Source organism: Myotis davidii, unplaced genomic scaffold (assembly GCF_000327345.1).
Source record: "Myotis davidii unplaced genomic scaffold, ASM32734v1 scaffold31, whole genome shotgun sequence".
NCBI lineage: Eukaryota > Metazoa > Chordata > Mammalia > Chiroptera > Vespertilionidae > Myotis > Myotis davidii.
This window is the reverse complement of record NW_006283639.1, coordinates 310129-318578: the sequence shown is the minus strand read 5'-3', so window position 1 is coordinate 318578 and position 8450 is coordinate 310129. Positions and strand designations below refer to the sequence as shown.

General features: G+C 39.2%; 1 pseudogene; it reads left to right on the top strand.

Annotated features, from left to right (window-relative positions):
• LOC102772338 overlaps window positions 1–3056 on the top strand; it is a 14889-nt pseudogene extending 11833 nt beyond the window's left edge.
• The last annotated feature ends 5394 nt before the right edge of the window (window positions 3057–8450 follow it).

Below are 8450 nucleotides of genomic sequence, written 5' to 3'. Positions count from 1 at the left end.
TATATATATTCTATTTCCTGGTATTTATATTCAAGATTTAGCATATTCTTGATCATAACTTAGAATATATCATTTACTTCCAGAATTAATCTTCTTAGACAATAATGTTTAATATTCATCATGTTAAGATTCAGCTCATTTATTATTTCATTATCATTACTTATTTTCTAATTACAAATTAAATTTTTTACAATAGTTCTATTTACTATTTCAACTTCTATTTGAATAAAATAATTGTTACAAACTGATTGTCATAACAATTAATTCCCTGTATGTTTTACTTACAACTGTGAGAACAAAGTATATGTAATATACAAATAATATTTTCTTTGATCTCTATACATGTTATGAAAATGCTAAAATTAAATTAGTATAGGGATATTTTAAATAATTTATTTACCTGGAATATCTATTTGATATTCTTAAAATTTTGGAAGTATCATCAGAACCTTACAATTTTTAAAAACTATTTAATTTATAGGATGTTACAATGAGAATCATAGTGTTCTTTCATTACTGAAGACAACTTCAACACTTACAGTTTATCCTTGATGGCCAATCATCTGTCTGCTCCCCCTCCCCCAAAACACAGACACACACCCCTACCTACACATCTAAGTTTTTATTATATGGCTTGGAGATTTTTTCTTTGTTATTTTTATACTTCTAATTTTATTAATTATAAATTAATAATTAATTTAAAAAGTAAAATGGAAAACAATTTATTAATTTATAATTAATAAATAGAAAATAAAGAACAAAACAAAGAATAATTTTTAAAAATGCATGCACAGAGGAACAACCATATAATGACACCGCAAGAAGGCAACTGTTCACCAGCCAAGGAAAGTGGCTTCAAGAGAAACCAAATAGCCTGACATCTTAGTTTTGGACTTCTAGGTTCCAGAATTCTAAAGACCCAGAGGCAGGTTCCAATTCCACAAGCAGGATCAACTGAAAAGCAAAATTCAGAAATATCAGATAACCTCCATGAGCTGCTGCCTATCTCTGAGAAAGCTGCCGTCATAGAAAGAGGGAGAAATAAACAAGAAGTTCACTGTTGATTTAAAAATCCTGGGTGATATACTAGTATAGAAAGTTATGAAAGAGAATATAGAGAATAGTATCCAGGCTTGGAAAACAATATTTTGGGAGAAGAACCCAATGAGTTTACTAACAATTTAGGGATAAAGGTTATCTTGAGACTGTGTCCAACAGGGAAAGAAACAGTAGAGTTTCTTAGCAAAGTTCTTAACTGTATGAAGTACTAGCCAAGATTGTTCATCAGGATATCACCTTTACTGACTCAACTCTGGATTAAATAGAGACCACCATTCCACAGGACATTTGGTGGAATTTGGGTGGATCACACACCTCAACTTATCCTAAATAATAAAAGGCCAGCCACCTTAAGCGTAATGACCAGAACAACCAGAGATCAGAACCACCATGGCCCCTTGCCAGGCTGGCGCTGTCCCCAAGCAAGCAGTTAGGGGCAATCAGGCAGGCAGGTGAGCAGTTAGGGGGATCAGGTAGGCAGACCAGCAGTTAGGGGTTATCAGGTAGGCAGGCAAGTGGTTAGGGGCAATCAGGTAGGCAGATGGCCCCTTGCCAGGCTGGCCCCACCCCCAAACAAGCAATCAGGAGTGATCCGTTAGGCAGGCAGAGTGGTTAAGGGTGATCAGGTAGGCAGACGACACCTCACAAGACTGGCCATGCCCCCCAGCAAAGAAAGAGGGAAGCCCAGGCCACTGGCAGTGACTCTGAGGCTGGTGAGCAGCTGGCCAGCAGAGGGAGGCTCAGGCCAACCAAGCCATCACACCGCATGCCTGTTGCCTGCAGAGGTGGAGGGGGAGCGCTGCACAGATGGCAAGCAATGGCAGTGGCAGGGGAGGGGCCAGCTGCCTTTTTTTCTGGCCCCCCCCCCAAACAAGCAATCAGGAGTGATCCGTTAGGCAGGCAGAGTGGTTAAGGGTGATCAGGTAGGCAGACGACACCTCACAAGACTGGCCATGCCCCCCAGCAAAGAAAGAGGGAAGCCCAGGCCACTGGCAGTGACTCTGAGGCGGGTGAGCAGCTGGCCAGCAATCGCCTCGCAGAGGGAGGCTCAGGCCAACCAAGCCATCACACCGCATGCCTGTTGCCTGCAGAGGTGGAGGGGGAGCGCTGCACAGATGGCAAGCAATGGCAGTGGCAGGGGAGGGGCCAGCTGCCTGCAGCCAAGGGAAGGAAAGCCCCGATAGGCCCTGATCTCAGGCCAGGCCTAGGGACCCTACCTGAGGGGTCCCGGATTGTGAGAGGGTGCAGGCTAAGCTGAGGGATCCTCCCCCCCCCAAGTGCACAAATTTTTGTGCACTGAGCCTCTAGTTAGTATGTAACAAAAAGGTTCTGCTGACACTGAATCCAACCAAGGCATCTTCTGATGTGGACTTCAGTCAGTCACCATTCTAATTGGTGTCCACGAGATACAGACAAGGTTGCCCCTGAAGGGAGTCATTAACAACCTTTTGAGTCACATGACCTAAAAACCCTCAGTTGAAAGGACTTTGCTTCTGGGGCCTTTCCTGTATGGAAGCCAATATCCATGCATTTCAATTTTCCATCTCTAAAAGAAACAGCAATGAAACACAGACCCAACTAACTGAGAACACTAGTTCTGAGGTAGAATTTGCCCACCAGGTTCCAGGGATCATTAGTACAATTGAAAAGGAGACTATCAAAGTCTCATTTTCAGGTGTGTGTGGAGATAGCATATTCCAGGCAGCCAGGGCTCTTTACCGGAGCCTTTGCATTGTCCAAGGTCTTGTTGACATTCATATCTTTTCAGAAGACACCACTTTTGAGTGGGACTCTCATGCTGCTTATGCCATACCCAGAGATACAGTGGGGAAATGCTATATTTAGAAGAATACTTGGAAGGAAATCCAGAAACAGGGCTTGACTTGCCAAAGTTGGTGTACCATGTGCAAAATGATGGTGCCACTGTAGACATTCCTGAGGCTCCTCATCCAAAATCTTGTATCTGTTGGTACATACCCTATATAATAAAAGGCTAATATGCAAATCAACCGAACAGCGGAACGACCAGTCGCTGTGATGCACACTGACCACCAGGGGTCAGACGCTTAATGGAGGAGCTGCTCCTTGGTGGTCAGTGCATTCCCACAGGGAAGCCATGCTCAGCCAGAAGCCGGGCACATGGCTGGCGAGTGTAGCACAGTTATGTTATAGAGACGGCTTCTTTCCTTAAACCTCATAAATCAACCTTTCCTTCTGCAGCCATCATAGAATTGAAGAGAGTTTAGACCCTTGCTCTGAATTAAACCATGACTTGAGGGAATGTTGTGGTTGGTTTGATCTTCTATCCATACCATTAATCCTTTCTTCATATCAGCAATAGGCTGTTTTCCTTTCTTATTGGTGTGTTCATTAGAGTTAGGACTTTTAAGATCCTTCAATAACTTTTTCTTTGTATCCACAACTTGGCTAACTCTATGGTGTAAGGGGCCTAGCGTTGGGCATGATTCAGCGTTCCACAGGCATTCCTTGTGAAGCTTAAGCATTTATAGCTTTTGATTTAAATTGAGAGTCATGTAACCTTCCATTCACTTGAACACTTAGAGGCTATTGTAGGGTTAATAATTGGCCTAATTTCAATATTATGGTACCCCAGAAAATAAGGAGGCCATAGGAGAAGGAAAGAGAAGGGGGAATAGAGAGTTGGTTGAGCATTCAGAACACACACTACATTTATCAATTAAGTTCATCCTCCTATTTGGGCATGGTTTGTGGTACCCCAAATCAATGACAATAATAACATCAAAGATTACTGATCAGAGATAACCATAAGAAATATAATAATAATGAAAAATTGGAATAGTGTGAGAACTACCAAAATGTGACACAGAGACATGAAATAAGCAAGTGTGTTGGAAAAATGGTGCCAGTAGACTTGCTGAATGCAAGGTTGCCACAAACCTTCAATTTGTGAAAAATGCTATATCTATGAAGAACATAGCAAAGTGCAATAAAATGAGATATGCCTTATTGCAAAATGTGACCTTGAGCCCAGCCATGTAGCACAGTGGTTGAGCATCAACCTAAGAACCAGGAGGTCACAGTTCAATTCCAGGTCAGGGCACATGCCTAGGCTGTGGGCTCAGTTCCAAGTAGGGAGCATGCAGGAGGCAGCCGATCAATGATTCTCTCTCATCATTGATGTTTCTATCTCCCTCTCTCTTCCTCTATGAAATCGATAAAAATATATTTTATTGACATTGAAATAGCTCTTATCTTCTTCTGAAATTCATTTCTGTTGCTGATTAAATCAAGATGTGTTCTCTTAATTAAGGAACTTCTCATAATTTCAAGAAAATGTAACTTTGATACATAAATTTGTTACTATTACTATATCAATGTTTTATTTTAAAGTATGGTCAATCAATTATATTATTATCATACAGAGTGATAACAAATATCTGTCAACATAAGTTCTAATTAGGAACCTTGTAGTAAAGTATTTAATATGAGTTACTCCACCTGATAGATACATTTCAAGGTTCTTTGCCCAATGGGCATGTTTTACTTATTTACCACATGGCCCATTGTGGTGAGTGGGGGAAAGGAAAAGATGGCTCTGCTCCAGGCTATTGTTCAAGGAACAGGTGTCATCTATACTTCAATCTACCACTGTCAGAACATGCCTTCAAGGTTACCCTGATATCATCTATCTGAAAAAAGTGAGTAAGCTGGGCAGGAGCGTGGAGAATTCTATAGACATTTTAGGGCATAGAATTGGTAAACATGATTTATATGTGCATGCAAATGTCCAGAACTGTCAAATAGTGCTGACAGTCCTGAAGAGTAGGCAAGGTACTTTTTCTGTATGGCCAGGGGAAAAGGGAAATGACTTGTTGAATGCACAACATCATCTCGGTCAGACTACAAATAAGATTGACATTTGGGAAGAATTTTTATCACCAAGATAGAATATTATTTTATGGGATAAAATACTGTATTTAACCATAAATTATGTTAATGTGAAGTGCATCAGGTGAGCAGGGGACACCATCAGTTTTCTCCCCAAAATAAGATTTTTATTTCATACTGTAACACTTTGTTAACATTTCTCTTTCCTGTTCTGGTTTTGAAGTACAGGAACAATTTTGATTTTTAAAATCTTGAGTAAAGAAGGATCAGTTATAATTAATATTTGCAAAAGACAAAGATAGTTTAATTTTAACTTGATACTAATTAATATACCATAAATTATTTTATTCAATAAGGCTTTGTAATTTTAATTTAATTTATTTCTGAAAAGATTCCAGATTGACATAGTAGCAGGAGTGAAATATCATCTCTCAATTGAGACTTCAAATTGATGAAAATGAGTAGCAGAATTGTAAGTTAATGAATCTTGGGCTGTTATTTCATAATCATATTCAGAGAATGTGAGACTCTGAATATGATTATGAAATTTCATACTTTAATAACTTCATTAGGTTAAGGAATAGCTTTGATATCAAATTAACATTTTATATGCACTATGTAAATGGTAATTTTATTAGGATACTTACACATATTAGAATATTTGCATTTTAAGATATGTTTTTAGTTTCCTTGTGGGAATACCACATGTTCAATAAATAGACCTGTTTTTTTTTCCTCTCTCTTGCTCCCTCATTCTCTGTCACTCTTGCTCTTGATTTCTCTTTGTATCTCTCGCTTTTTGAGAAAGCAGCTGGTCTTTCTCCCTATAATGCTTCCTTTTTCTCACACTAACAGTTGCTGATCAACACATTTAATGATGCATTTGACTTTATTTTCACAGCACAATGATTATGTGATGACTTTGGATAGTGTCGACATCAGTTAAAAAATGAAAATAAATGAATCTGTCCTGTTAATTATTTAGAATGCTTGACAGCTCTGATCAAACATTCTGTGTAAGCCTTTTCTAAGATGAAGAGTTTAGCAAAATTTCTTTACCAAAAACAGTTTGGGGACACTGCTGGAACAAAGTTGTCATGGGATAGTTGATGTAAGATTCTCAGGAACTTTAATCCTCCATCATGTATTTTATTTCTATAAAAATTACGTAGTTTGTCCTCACAGAAAAATATGTGTATGCATATATTTCATATTCTAGAAACTAAATAAGGTATTTCAAGGGTATGTAATTACAAATACATATGCCTTAATTATATAAAACTAGATTAAAATTTACTTAAGGAATTAATGTACACCTATATTCATTTAGCTAAAAGGAGGCATTGGCACATGATGAAATACAAAGATCTTGTAACAGAAATCCACACTTCAAACCTATATGATCATGTTAACCAATGTCACCCCAATAAATTTAATAAAATAAAAGGCACTTGGAAGAAGTAAAAGGGGAATATAGGTAAAAAAGAATTGTATGAATAGAGAATAGACAGAAATGTTGAGATTTTCAGATGAGCTTATTTTTATATTCACATTACTTTGTGTTGTTTAATTATGTGTCAATTGCATGTCCTAAGCCTTTGGATTGACCTGAGAAAAAGTTATAATGGAAACTATCACTGATATCCTCATGAATCGTAAATGCTACTACCATTTTCTGAAATATGTTGTTTTTGTGTTGGATCAGGCAAGGATCTACCAGAAAAATTGAAATTAATTTCAGTTACCTCAGTAATAAAGAATTTAACACAAGGTAGTGGAGACTTTTGCAATGACTGGTAGGCTGAAGAGCACAGTACTGAAACAGTGTTAAATCAGGAAATCCAGAAGCATGGACTCTCCCAGACTGTGACAGCGAATTGATCTGGATGTTTGCCCAGAAGCAATGACAAACTGCACTTCACCAACTTCCCATGCAGTTGTCTCCAGCTCTCATCTAAGGATCCTTTCAACTTCTATTCTGTCTTTCAAATCTTCCGCAAATACCTCTCACTGGCAAAATCACAGTTGCAACTGCTCACAAAACAATTCAGGGACAGTGATTTTCTAGCTTCTCTCATGCTTTTTAGAAAAATGGTATAAAAAGGGGAATTCAAAACTTCCCAAGATAATATGATAGAGTACACTCCTTTATTGATATCAATAAACTCCTTCCTACCTGTATATAACTTCTGAACCACAACAATAAAACAATGCATGCATCTAGGAAGTTTTAACTAACTTTTGTGTACAAATGGACATGATCACACTTTCTCCAACAAGAAACTCAAATCTTCAGTGATTATTCTAAATATCTATATTTTTTTTCTTACCTTTAGACCATCCTCTATAACAGTGCTTCTCAAACTTTAGAGGTATAAAAATCAACTGGGGTCTTCCTAAAATGTGCATTCCCACTCAATAATTCTGGGTAGGCCTGAGATAAGCTATTCTATCCAACTCCTAGGCATCTCATGTTGCAGGTATGTGGCCCAAACTTGCATTAATAAGACGTTATCCTTTTCTCAGAAATGTCTTTCTAAAGTGCGCGCGCGCACACACACACACACACACACCATATCTCTTCTTTAAGTTCTTCATTGTGTTCCTATTAGTTACAAGATAAAATTTATACACATTTTCTTCACCCTTTTCTTAATGGAATTTCTCATAATGCCAGTCATATGCTCTTTCTTACATCTTTCGTTTTTAATTAACAAAAACAGACTTATTGCTCCAGAGGGAGCTTATGTGCCTATAAATGTCATAATACACCAGGCAGAGCTAGGCCTCTACCTAATAAGTTTGTACCACATTTGTTTGTTCTATTCATCATCCTATATAATAAAGAGGTAATATGCAAATTAACCCTCACACCCTCACAAGATGGCTGCTTACAACCAGCCTGGCAGGGGGTTAGTGAGGGACGACCAAAAGAATGAAAAGCAGGCTGTGTGGGGCGACCAGGCCGGCATGGGGGTTAGTGAGGGATGGCCAAAAGACTGAACAAGCAGGCTGTGTGGGGTGACCAGGCCAGCGGGGGGCCATGAGGGGCAACCAGGCTGGTGGGGGGGGGTCAGTTGGGGCAACCAGGCCGGCAGAGAGGGGCAGTTTGGGGCAACTAGGCCAGTGGGGGAGGCAGTAAGGGATGACCAGGCTGGCAGGGGGTCAGTTAGGTCTGATCAAGCCGGCAAGCAGAGGCAGTGAGGGGTGATTAGGCTGGCTGTGGGGGCCTAGCAGCCGGTCATTCCCCGAGGGGTCCCGGATTGGAGAGGGTGCATGCTGGGCTGAGGGGACTCCCACCCTGTGCATGAATTTCGTGCACTGGGCCTCTAGTTAGATTATAAGTTCTAGCAGAAGAGCAACTTTAACTGTTCTAATGGAATCTAGCATATGGTCATGGTCCACAATTACTATGCGGATATATTTATATCTTTTAAGCGATGTTATATTTGCATTTTAAATTATTATTTTACATGTAATCAAGTGTCTATTAAATGTCAGACACTGAGCATATTACTGGG